Below are 12,608 nucleotides of genomic sequence, written 5' to 3' on the forward strand. Positions count from 1 at the left end.
AATATTTCAACTCAGAAGGTTTAAGTTTGCAACTAGAATAGATTATGGGATGTGAATCTTGCATAAGGACAACTCGTAAACCTGATCCGCTAGCATCAGTGAATACTAGGAAAAATGATCGATGAAAATTAGGTAATTGCAAGACATGTGCATGCGTTAAAGCATGTTTCAATAAATTAAAAGACTTTTGCTGGTTAGATCAATGATACACAACACAGTTTTTAAATAATTTTGTCAAACACAATGCAAGCAATGAAAAATTTCTTATAATTTTTTTCAAAAAGCTAGCAAGACCTAAGAAAGACGTAACTCATTCACAGTTTTAAGGATTGGCCAATTTAAAAATGCGTTTGTCTTTTTAGGATCAATGCGAATACCAACAAAAGAAACAATGTGATCTAAGTATTCAATCTGGGTTTGAACAAATATACTCTTGTTAGGGCTAGGATATAATTGATTCTTTCAATAATTTAAAAACTAAATATAGATATTTACCATGAGAATTCTCATCTTTATTAAAAACCAAAATATCATCAAAGAAAATAATTACACAATTTTGATACTTCAAAAATATACGATTCATCATACGACTGAATGTAGCTAGTGCATTGGTCAAATTGAAAGGCATAACAAAAAATTCATAATGACCAAACTGAGTTCTAAATGCAGTCTTAAAAATGTCAAGTGTATCCAAGCGTACTTGATATATCCAGATTTGAGTTTTATCTTGCTAAAAATAGTGGCCTCTTGAAATTTATTCATAAGGTTATCTACCCTAGGGATCAGATATCTATTCTTAACAGTGATTTTATTTAGAGGTACGATAGGCAATGCATATCCTATAGGTATTATTTTTATTCTTAACTAATAGGATATGTGTACCAAAAGGAGAATTACTGGGTCTAATGAGTCCTCGGTTTTCTTCAACTTGTGTTTGGATTTCTTTTTGTTTAATGTCATTGTGTCTATAAGGTGCTTTATATGGTGGTTGAGAACATGGAATTAAATCTATTTTATGGTATTCAGAACGTGTAGATGGTAAACTAGGTGGTAAATCAGTAGCAAAATAATATTTAAATTGTGAAAAAAATTATGCATGTTTAGGATGCATTTGAGTTTTCTTAGCTTCAATTTCATTCACCCATATTAAATATAATTTACTGCATTTTCTCAATGCACGCTTAGCATGTGTGTAACTAAGCAGCGGGAAAAATGATCAAATATATGCAATCTATGTAATGTGATTCCGTTTTCATTAAAATGAATTTTCATGGAATGTGTGGAATAATCTATGTCAAGGTTATATTTGTGACGCCAAGGCATTTCTAAAACCAAGAAATTTCTACACTCTACATAATCATCGATTTTAATCTCTAAATCATGTACTTCTTGTGTATCATTGTATCTAGTGCATAAGAATGCAACCTTTATGTGATAATGAGTTGGAATAGTAGATAAATTCAATGCTTTTAGCAACTTTGTGGAAATAAAATCATGCGTGATTCTATCATCATGCAAAACAATCTTTTCTTAACCATGGACAAAACATTTCATTGTTAATAACAAATAAGGATTTAGCATACTTGGTAAAATATTTGAAACATCGTCGATATCATCTTCTCAGTGAAATCTGGCATATCTTCATGGTTATCATCATCATTGCTCCCAAGTGATTGATTTTAATAGCTTGCTTTTTGGATTGACAATTCATTGTTAAGTGTCCATGCTGATGACACTTGTAGCAAACCATAAGCTTTGCTTTGGAGACATTATTGGTAAGGATTGGAAGTTTGGGTATATTGGGATTGGTTTGAATTTGTATTTGATGGTAAAGTAGGAGATCGAGTCCAAGGTTTATGGAAAGCAGGAGTAACACGATTTTGATTGAATCTTCAGAATTAGAATTGAATTGCTTTGTACCAAAGTTACCATTAATCGAAAATTGTTGCAGTCGCTTTTCTCGTCTACGAATTTTATCCTCAGCATCATGTGCTAAAGAAATCACATCCTCCAAAGTGTTTAGCTTGAACATATTCACTTCCGCATAGAAGTGACCAAGTAAATTGGACATGTACTTGCACTTGTGGGTCACCTCGAGAACATCTTCAAGCATTCGACGTTAAAGTAAGGTACTCCAGAAACACTTAGTGTATCGCAGGATGGATTCACGATCTCTTTGTTGCAGGAGATCCCACTGTTTGATATCTTTTTCATGGAGTTGTGGTAAAAGAAAAATTTGCAAAAAATTCTTTTGAAAAGCTTTCCAAGTAGAGGGACAATCAATACGCTTGTGGACAACAATCCACCATAATGATACTGTTTGCTAGATGGTTAGTGATACATTTAAGGTTGTCTTTTTCAACAAATTATTCTTCATGAAAATAGTCGTCAAACTGACTAATGAAAGCAAGAACAATTTTGCCATCACGTTTCCCATTAAATGTGTGAAATTTAAAATTTCTTTTACTTATCTTGGCCTTTTTCTTAAGAGCTTGTGTATCGAGTGTCGCATCAATAGTACGTCGAATGACATCTTTAGGTTGTTGCGCTCTGTCTTGATTGATAGTGGATTGTTGAAGTGTTGGAAGAGAGGGAGAGAGATAGAGTGGAGTGGAAGATGAGCCTCAACTCGTTGTTGTTCTTCTTTCATTATTCTTCCATCATACTAACTGAAAGAGACTTACGCACATATGTATAACTAACCAAGACTAACTGTGGTTAAGTCATTGAATACACCAACTTATTGAATGTCATTACGTGTATAGCTGTATCTAGCTAATGTCGGTCACACACATAAAGATAGACAAACTGAAGAGTAGCAAGAGCTTGATATTCTAATACTCCCCCTTAAGCTCAAATCATCTGATAAACTCCAAGTAGTTGTCTGAAGTATATGAACTTTTATTTACCAAGAGACTTGGTAAATATATCTGCTACTTGGTCTTCAGTCTTCACATGTATCAAGTCAATCTGCTCTGTAAGAATCATTTCTTTGATGAAATGGTAGTGAACCTCAATGTGTTTTGACCTAGCATGGTAGACAGGATTGCTAGCCAACATAACACTGTTGAGGTTATCACAATGCAATCTCACTCGGCTTTCCAGCTGTATTTCCAAGTCTTTTAGAAGTTTCATCAACCAAATTGCTTCCCAAGTCACTAAGGAAGCTCCTCTGTACTCAACTTCTGTACTAGACAATGCAACAATAGGCTGTTTCTTACTCTGTTGACTGATCATATTACTACCCAATCCAAATGCATAACTACTGGTTGACCTTTTGTCATAGGCATAACCAGCCCAATCAGCATTAGTAAACCCTATTAAGTCAAGAGATATTCCATATGCATAAAATAGCCCATAATCTATAGTACCCTTTACATATCTCATGATCCTCTTGACTGTATCTAAATGTGGTTTGCGAGGCTTCTACATGAATTGACTAATTAGCCCCATTGCATAACATAAATTAGGACACGGGTAATAGTCAAGTATATCAAGCTGCCCACCATCTGTTGATACATGATCACATTATCTATGTCATTCCCAACATCAATCTGCAACTTGACATTCTGATCAAGAGGTGTCTCCATAGGCTTGCATTTAGCCATACCATACTTCTTTAACATGTCATGAGCATACTACTTCTGTAGAAGCCATATACCTTGAGGCGTAGAGATTACCTCAATCTTAAGAAAATACATTAGTTCACCAAGGTCTTTGACTTTGAATTCTACTTGTAAACATGATTTAATTTTAGCAATGTCCTTTTCATCATCTCTAGTGATGATAAGATCATCTACATAAACCACTAGAAACATATATCCATGATCTGTCTTCTTCCTGAATAGACTGTGATCCGCATCACCCAATCTAAATCCATGTTGCTATAAATAACTATTGATCCAAGCATTCCATGCTTTAGGTGAAAGCCTTTTTCAACTTACATACATATGTAGGAAAGTCCGGGTGAACATAGCCTTTAAGTTGCTCCATATATGCTTCCTCAACCAAGTCACCATTCAAGAAAGAATTCTTGACATCCATTTACCATAATTTCCAGCCTTTGCATGCTGCCAAAGCAATGACAATTCTAATTGTTACCATTTAAGCTACCGGACTGAAAGTCTCCTCATAGTCAAGGCCATATTGCTATGTATACCCTTTTAAAACCAAACCTGGCCTTATAGTGTTCTAAGGAACCATTTGGCTTACACTTAACCTTGTACACCCATTTGCAGCCAATGGAAACTTTGACTTTAGGAAACTCAACCAATTCCCATGTCTCATTTTCAACCAGGGCTGCATACTTCTCATCCATGGTAGCACACCAATTATCACCTATAACTTCATCATCAAACTTTGTAGGTTCTTTGTAACCTATCACACTAGCTATATATGCATAATAGTGGGCTAAATAACAAGTGTATGTAAACATGTCAACTGGTTTTTTAACACTCTCAGATTTGCATTATTGTGGCTCACTTTAAGCTTGCCTCTCATGAGGTGGTACCTAACCACTCTGCCTTGCTCCAGGTGTCATAATAGATGGAATGCCCAACTCACTATCCAAATTGTCGCTATTAGATGACTCATAACCTACTATAAGTGGATCTGTCACGTCCTCAAGCATATTTTCTTTTCACTTATCCAATCTCCCCCTTATTGACATATCCGTGTCAGTGGACGTAGGAGTACGACTCCACAAGCGTCGTGACCAAGGACTTACTGTAAGTGACCCATCACCTGTAGGACCACTCATAGATGTACTCACTTAGGTGTATTTTCAGCATTGCTAGTGCTGGTTGATCCATCAGTAGCCACTGCAATAGGATTACCATACCATGATGCCAGCTCAACAAAAACATCTTTGCTAATCAATGTCTCATGTGTAGATGATACATAACACTCGTAAGCTTTTCGATCTTGTGCATAACCAAGGAACACTCTCTTGATAGCTTTAGGATCCAATTTCTTTTTCTTTTCATCAGGAACATGTACACGTACAATGTTGCTAAACACCTTCAAGTGTGAAATGCCAGGTTTATGACCATACAACATCTCATATGGAGTTACATCATGAATCCATGCTGTAGGAGTTCTATTTAGCATATAGACAGCAGTCACTATTGCTTTAGCCCAATAACCATTTGGAAAACTCTTCTAATTCAACATAGCTCTTGCTGATTCCATTAGTACCCTATTTTTCATTTTTGCTACACCATTTTGTTGTGGTGTATAGCTGTAAGTTAACTATCTTTTGATCCCATATTTAGCAAGGTATCTATCAAAGTAATTAGAGACATATTCTCCACCTCCATCTAGTCTAAGAAATGAATTTTACAGCTCAACTCATTTTTAGAATGCTTCTTGATGTCCTTGAATGCATCAAATGCATCATCCTTATGTTTCAGTATGTAAAACCAAGTATATCTGCTAAAATCATCAATGAAGGATACATGGTAATGAGCACCACTAAACGAAGCCTTATGAGATGGACTCCATACATTTGAATGTACCAACTGTAAGGGTCGTGAGCTATTCTGTACATGTCTCATAAATGAAAACCGTGCTTCTTTTCCAAACAAACATGCATCACATACATGTCCAAAGTCATGATACTTGAACTTAGGTAGTCCAAGCACAATCTCCTTCTGCTATATAGATTTCAGCTTTTGTACATTCACATGGCCAATCCGCTTATGCCATATCTCAACATCTCGTATAGCACCATCATCATGTACAAACAGGGCTGCTTTTAATTCTGGAATTGACGCATCAAGAGTAAACATTCTACCATCTCTTCGGCCTCTAGCAATCAATTTGCAGCCATTACCATATTCTTCAACAAAGCATCCATCTCTATTAAATCTCACTTGCAGATTCTGTTCTGCCATCTGTCCAACTGACAAAAGATTCTTGGTTATTGTAGGTACATGTAGTACATCATGCATGCTCTTTTTCTTTCCATCAAGTATCAACAACGAAATAATTTCTGTATGTTGAATGTCATGTTGGGTGTCATTCCCAGTACACACATAACCATGTGAACTTGCAACCATATCATCAAACCATTTTGCATGGTGTGTCATATGATTTGAAGCCCCTGAATCAATGTACCATCTCTCATCTCTGTTCTGCCTAGATGCCTTCTTAGACACATGTTGCATAGCAAACAATATGTCAATCTGCTCATTATGAGCACCGCTACAAGATGCATAGTGCCCATGTTGTTTGCCCTTTGCCTTCATATCTCCCTGCTTCTTGTAACAATCCTTTGCAATGTGTCCATATCTGCTGTAGTAATGATAGTCCTTATCTCTGTTTGATTGATCATTTGACTGCCATGAACTAGATCCACCACTGCTACCATGGGGTGATGTCCCCTTGCCTTTAAAGTCGTTAGATCCATGCTGGCCATGTGTATTTGTGCCATGCAAGGCATTCTACTGATGCTGTGCATAAGTGTTTTGAGTGTCTCCTTGACCTTGAAAAGAGCCATGGCCTTTGCCGCCTCTATTACATTGGCTAGAGTCAAGGACAGTGTCTTTGCTTTGAGATGTACTAGAACTTGTATTCAACCCAAGCTTAACTTCCTCATGCAGCAACAAAGCAATCAACTTATCCCAATTAGGGGATTCAGCTCTCACAGAAATAGACATAGCAAATGCTTTATACTCTTTGCCAAGTCCATTTAATATCACTGCAATCATATCATCCTCAGACATTGAAGATCCAATGGTGGCAAGCTGATCCGCTATGTTCTTGATCTCTATAGTGTAGCATGAATTCTTCTGCCATTTCTAAACATATTATTGATTAGTTGAATCTTTTTTGCATGTGTTACATTTTCATAATTCTTCATGAGTATGTCCCATGCATCCTTTGGAAAACTGCATCCAGTAATCTGTATAACCATAGCATTTGATATACATAAGGAAAACCAATGTAACACCTTGCATGCTCTCTCAATCCATATCTTATGAGCCATTTTTTGATCATTTGTCAAATTTCTTTCATGTATTTCAGGTTCAGCCTCATCACCTAAAGTCCCAATAACCTCTGTCAACCAAAAAAATCTTCATATAGAACTTTCATAATTTTTTTTTTTTGTTGTCCAACTTTTCTCCCACAATTTGAGTGATATAGTCAGTGTCTTGAGCATTTGCCATAGTTGTAGCTTAGGTATTCTAGTAGTGTATACAATCTATAAGTATCTGACTTCTTTTCCTATAGTTCAGGACCAATTTTTTGCTATTCAGGATAGTTTCTTGCAATTCAGGACAGTTTTCATGTGACAACTTGCTTGCTATAAACTGTATTTCAACAATGAAAAAACACAATCAACTGAGCATAAACCAAGCTCAAATCAGTTCAAAACATTCTATGGTAGTAGCAAAACATCCCAGCAACAAACTATGTCCATATAAGTATCAATGTTTGTATTGTATGCAAGTAGTAGTACCAAGTACATCCAACCCACTTCTATAACTAGCAGTATTTTCTCTGTTAAAACAAGAGTATTTATATCTCAAAACAGTCCCAAAACATCTCATTCAGTTATCACTCTATGCAGAAGTTGATACATGTCCAACCGGTCATAATATATTGCATTTATGTCAAGTGAAGATGATAGGTATCCGTCCTGCAGACAATAACTAGTCAATACCATGGTATAACCAGCAACAAATCAGTCCAAAATTTGGACTTTCAACACTCACAATATCTCAAAAAGCATCTACCACTCAAGTGGTATGATCCAAGTATTTGTCAATGGCAAATAAGTATCACAGATACTTCAACCCTGTAGCTATATTATTTCCAAATTCAGGACAACAACCGGTTCACTGTTTCCAGCTTGCAAATAAGCTCCAAAATTGAGCATTTAACACTCTAATATCATGCTCAAATGCATGATAATAAGGGCATATACATTGTTAAGATGAAAGCCACCGGTGCCTTGGAATCACTTGCTGTTTATTGCAGTAAACAGCCACTCTGCACAGGTCTGTGCGCCTAAATATCTCAAAATTTGTGAGGAATTTGAAAAAACTTTCTTTTGCAAAGTTGTAGACCACGTTAAAATGTTCAAGATTAATTGGCCGTTTCTCCAAAAACCATTTTTGTAGTAAGATATAGCTTTTGCAAAAAAACGGGATGTAGGCACAGTCTCCTTTCATGACGTTTTCTTTAGCTGATGTCTTGATGTCAAATGGCCATTGCCAAGCCTTCAGGCTTCAAGCGTTTAAGATTTGATACCATGTTGGAAGAGAGGGAGAGAGACATAGTGAGGCGAAAGATGAGCCTCAACTCATTGTTGTTCTTCTTCCATTATTCTTCCATCATACTAACTGAAAGAGACTTACACACATAGGTATGACTAACCAAGACTAACTGTGCTTAAGTCATTGATTACATCTACTTATTGAATGCCACACACTTGTACAACTGTATCCAACTAATGTCAGTCACACATGTAAAGATAGAGTGACTGAAGAGTAGTGAGAGCTTGATATTCTAACAGTGTAGCTAGTTGTGCTTGTAGGTTTTGATGTGACCTTCACTCTTCTTGAAGTTGCATCATGATTAGATCTAATTTTTGTTTCATAGTCGGATTTGGCAAATCACCTTCGTCTATAAAATTGTCCATATTATGATTCGACATCCTAGATTTAATTGAAAATCCGTTGCTCATCTTTTAGTCATGTGTAAATAAGATCTCCACGAACTTGCTTTGTTTATTAGTATGCCTTTGCTTTTATGATATTACTTTTCTCGGATATGGCAATTGAAAATGATCTTCTTCCAAGAAAAATAGTCTTTCACATAGACTGCGCATGACAACCTACTTGTTGTAAATCCATTCAACCAAGTTGTAGGTGGGAACATGGGCTTATTGAAGCTTCAAAATCAGTTTGGGAGTACCACTGTATGAACATCTACTATGGAAGAGATTGATAATTAAAATTTAAGCTTTTGATTAAGATTAATAGATTAAAGCTTAATAGCTTAAACAAAGTGACAAATTTGGCACAAGACGACAACATGTTTATGACAGAATCGTCATCAGCGAGTTCATGCCGAATTACTAATTTGAAAAGTTTAGCTTAAGCTCTCTAAGCTTAAGCATTAAGATTTACAATTCCCATAACATCAATTACTTTCTCTCTGAGAAAAAAATGACTTGACAAAGGGGCTTACCGAGTGGTCCTCCGCCAGCTGTGAAAGGTCCTTCGTGATCAGAGGGTACAATAGGGGGTTCTACATCGCCAAGAACATCCTTGTGTTGTCAGTTCATTGTGAGACACCTGCAGAGCTTGTTCGTTCTAGGATCTTCACCTTCGTGTGAATGGTAAGCGATTGGAAGCTCTTGATCTCAGCTTTGCTTGATACCACTGGAGTGTAGACTGGATGTTGTATGCATGCGTAGTGAATGCCGGAATGTCCCCAAGAACAAAAAACTCTACAATCCTTCATAATTTCAAGTAAAAAGCAAAAGGGAATTTTGCAGGAGATGAGAAAAAAAGAAAAATTGGATGTAATCTCCCCCCATGCCTTGTGAGTGCTTCATTAGACATGTATTTATAGATTTATTTATCTTCAAGCCCAATAATAGTCTTCTTTATAAATAACATGCTTTTGCTTTTGCATATGCATTTGCTTAATTATAGAGTAAGATGTTTGGGCATCCAAAAGTCGAGCTGTGCCCAAATACAAATATCAAATAATGAAATATTTAACCGAGTACCTTTGTGTATACAAGATAATAAATATTTTGTCAAGTGCTTTAATAAATAAGCGCGCTTAAATAAATATTGGTGCCATGCCTTCAATGATAAGATGCATGCCCATAAAAAATAGTAATTTTTATAATCATTTAGATTCATGTCATCGCCCGGTGCTACCCAATGCCATCGCCGCCTGCTCTACACATCAACTGAAGCATCCAAAATTGTTAGAAAATAATTATATGAAACCCAATTAAAGTGAATACCTAGCAGTCTTTAGCTACAAAAAATTAAATATGTTGCAAATTTTTCGTGATCTTAATTTAAATTGAGTGCACACTCTAAACTCATAAACGTCCATTAATTTAATATGTTGCAACTTTTTCCTGATCTTAATTTAAATTGAGTGCGCACTCTAAACTCATAAACTCTTAATTTAAATTGAGTGCGCACTCTAAACTCATAAACGTCCATTAATTTAATATGTATTTTACGAAATCACCCGCTATGGAATCACTCACGTATACATTAAATTAATCTGATGCTCGAAAATGACATGCATCCTTCTCAACTTTTCGCACAAGGAATCCACCTTGTGTATGAGCCTCGACAAATAAATATAATCATGGAATCCATCGTGGAATATGTCTCCTGGCATCAATGAGTAACGAGAAAAACATATATTTCTTTATGAACTCAAGACTAGGTAAGAAGTTTAAACAAGAAACTGTGAGTACTTTTTTTCTTCTTTTCCTTCAAACATTTTTGTTTTCAAAGATCAAAATAAAGTAGGTGCATCTTCATCATCATTATTTGAATTTAATGCGTTTAATGGATAAAAGGAATCCATATTATTTTCCACATCTACTTCTATCAAAAATCCATTTAATCTCCCTCCCATGCCACCCTCTTATTCCGCTGCCATATCCTTTCAGCCTCGATTAAGTTCACTGCATGTTGCCTCTCATGTAGGATCACATGTGTGTTTTCATTCACCACACCACGGGGTTTTTGAAACTTAGATACAGCCGTTAGGACCTCATCTCTTCCTCAACTGGGTGGTGTTTCACATTTTTCTCACACACTTTTGGGATCATTGCAGCTTGTGTATTTCTCCTAGTCTCTTTGGAGTGTGGATCACTTGGTGCCACAGTTTGTCTCCATGGCATTATCTAGTGGAGTCTTTGGTCATTATCTTGTGTCCCAACTGACATTTGGACAGAGCTTACATGTCCCAGTGCCTCTATCTCCATTGGCACCTTATAGAAACATTTATGTTCTAGTTCCTCTGCATCAATCACCACTCATTGGACACTCATAGCCTATTTCTTCCTACACATATCTTGCTCCTTTTCCTTCTTATCAGTCAACAGCCACCATGACCACCACCATCTTATTCTCCACATCCATCTTATCCCACATTCCTTACACCTCATGGTTCTACCTCATCTTCCGCCAAACATGCATTCAATGACAACTTGTTTTAATGGGTCAAACTTTAAAACTTGGTCGAGCTTGATGAGATATGTCTTGACTCATAGAACCTAAGGGATCTTGTGTAGGGGTTGAATCCAAACCTGATCCGCACTTGTTCTATACGAGGTCTTCTGCTCATGGAAGGCTAGGAAATGTGGCTCGGGATAGGACGCGTCAAACTTGATGAAATATGTGTTGACTCATAGAACCTATGGGATCTTGTGTAGGGGTTGGAATCCAAACCTGATCCACACTTGTTCTATACGAGGTCTTCTGCTCATGGAAGGCTAGGAAATGCAGCCAAGACCTGTCGAATAAATCTTCACATGAGCTTTGATGCTTCAAAATCTTTCATTGGGATGACCTGAAAGTCAAGAGTATTGGCATCTTGTTGCCGAATTCTCCCCATTACTGCAAGGACTCCTAAGTCCTATGATGATCATGTCACATTGTTTCTTAATTAGCTAGCGCATAAATACTTTAATTTTGTGCAACAAGTGGTTTCTCTACCCAATTTACCCACATTCTATGAATTTGAATGTTAGCTATTGCATTATGAACCATTGTTTGATCAGTTTCATATGAATAATCCTTCAAAGGAGGCTCTTGTTGCTCATTCTCAGAAGGGGCAGCAAGGGAAGAGTAAACCAAATCTAACTTCAAATCAAAATCAAAATCAAGGAAGGGAATCATAAGGAAACTCCTAGTCTCAACTCAGATTTGGGTGGTAGAATGTGCCTAAGAAGAATATGTATTGTCAACATTGTTAAAAGGATATACATTTTGATGATGAATGTCGATCAAAGGCAAGAGAGACAACACCAAAACCCAAGTCATAGATCCCCGCCCCTCAATCAGGCAACCCCCATTAGGGGAGGCACGGTGATGGGGCAAGGGGCATGGAAAGGTCAGACTCACACTGTCATCGGTCAACAATCTTAGTCGACAATGTTTTCAACTCCAAAGGGCTTGTCTGACTTGTTTGTTGAGGCCCACATTGTCTCCATAGAGACATCCAATGCAAGTTTCATCCACATCTTTGAGTTGTCTCTCGATGAGGTTACCACAAAAGACCCACTTGTCACACCTGAGCACATTAGAACTTGTTTGGATTGTGGATAGTAGAGCTACACATCACATGAATCCTATAGAAGATATCTTCCATGCCCAAGTCCTTAAAGCTAGGTGGGGCCACATAGAAAACAACTCCTTGGTCAAGATCCAGGCTCAAGGTTACGTTAGTTTTTCCACTAACAAGGATTAAGATTTGGCTTTTTTGGACAATGTATACTATGTCTCTCAGCTTGGAGTAGACTTCTTATCTACTCAACAACTTTGTGGTTGGGGCAAGTAGTTTTCTTTATAGCGATGACAATTGAGGTCCTTGACTCTTAAACTGGTTTAGTG

Source organism: Lygodium microphyllum, chromosome 6 (genome assembly GCF_053477565.2).
Source record: "Lygodium microphyllum isolate KBCC chromosome 6, Lygodium_microphyllum_v1.1.10, whole genome shotgun sequence".
Taxonomy (NCBI): Eukaryota; Viridiplantae; Streptophyta; class Polypodiopsida; order Schizaeales; family Lygodiaceae; genus Lygodium; species Lygodium microphyllum.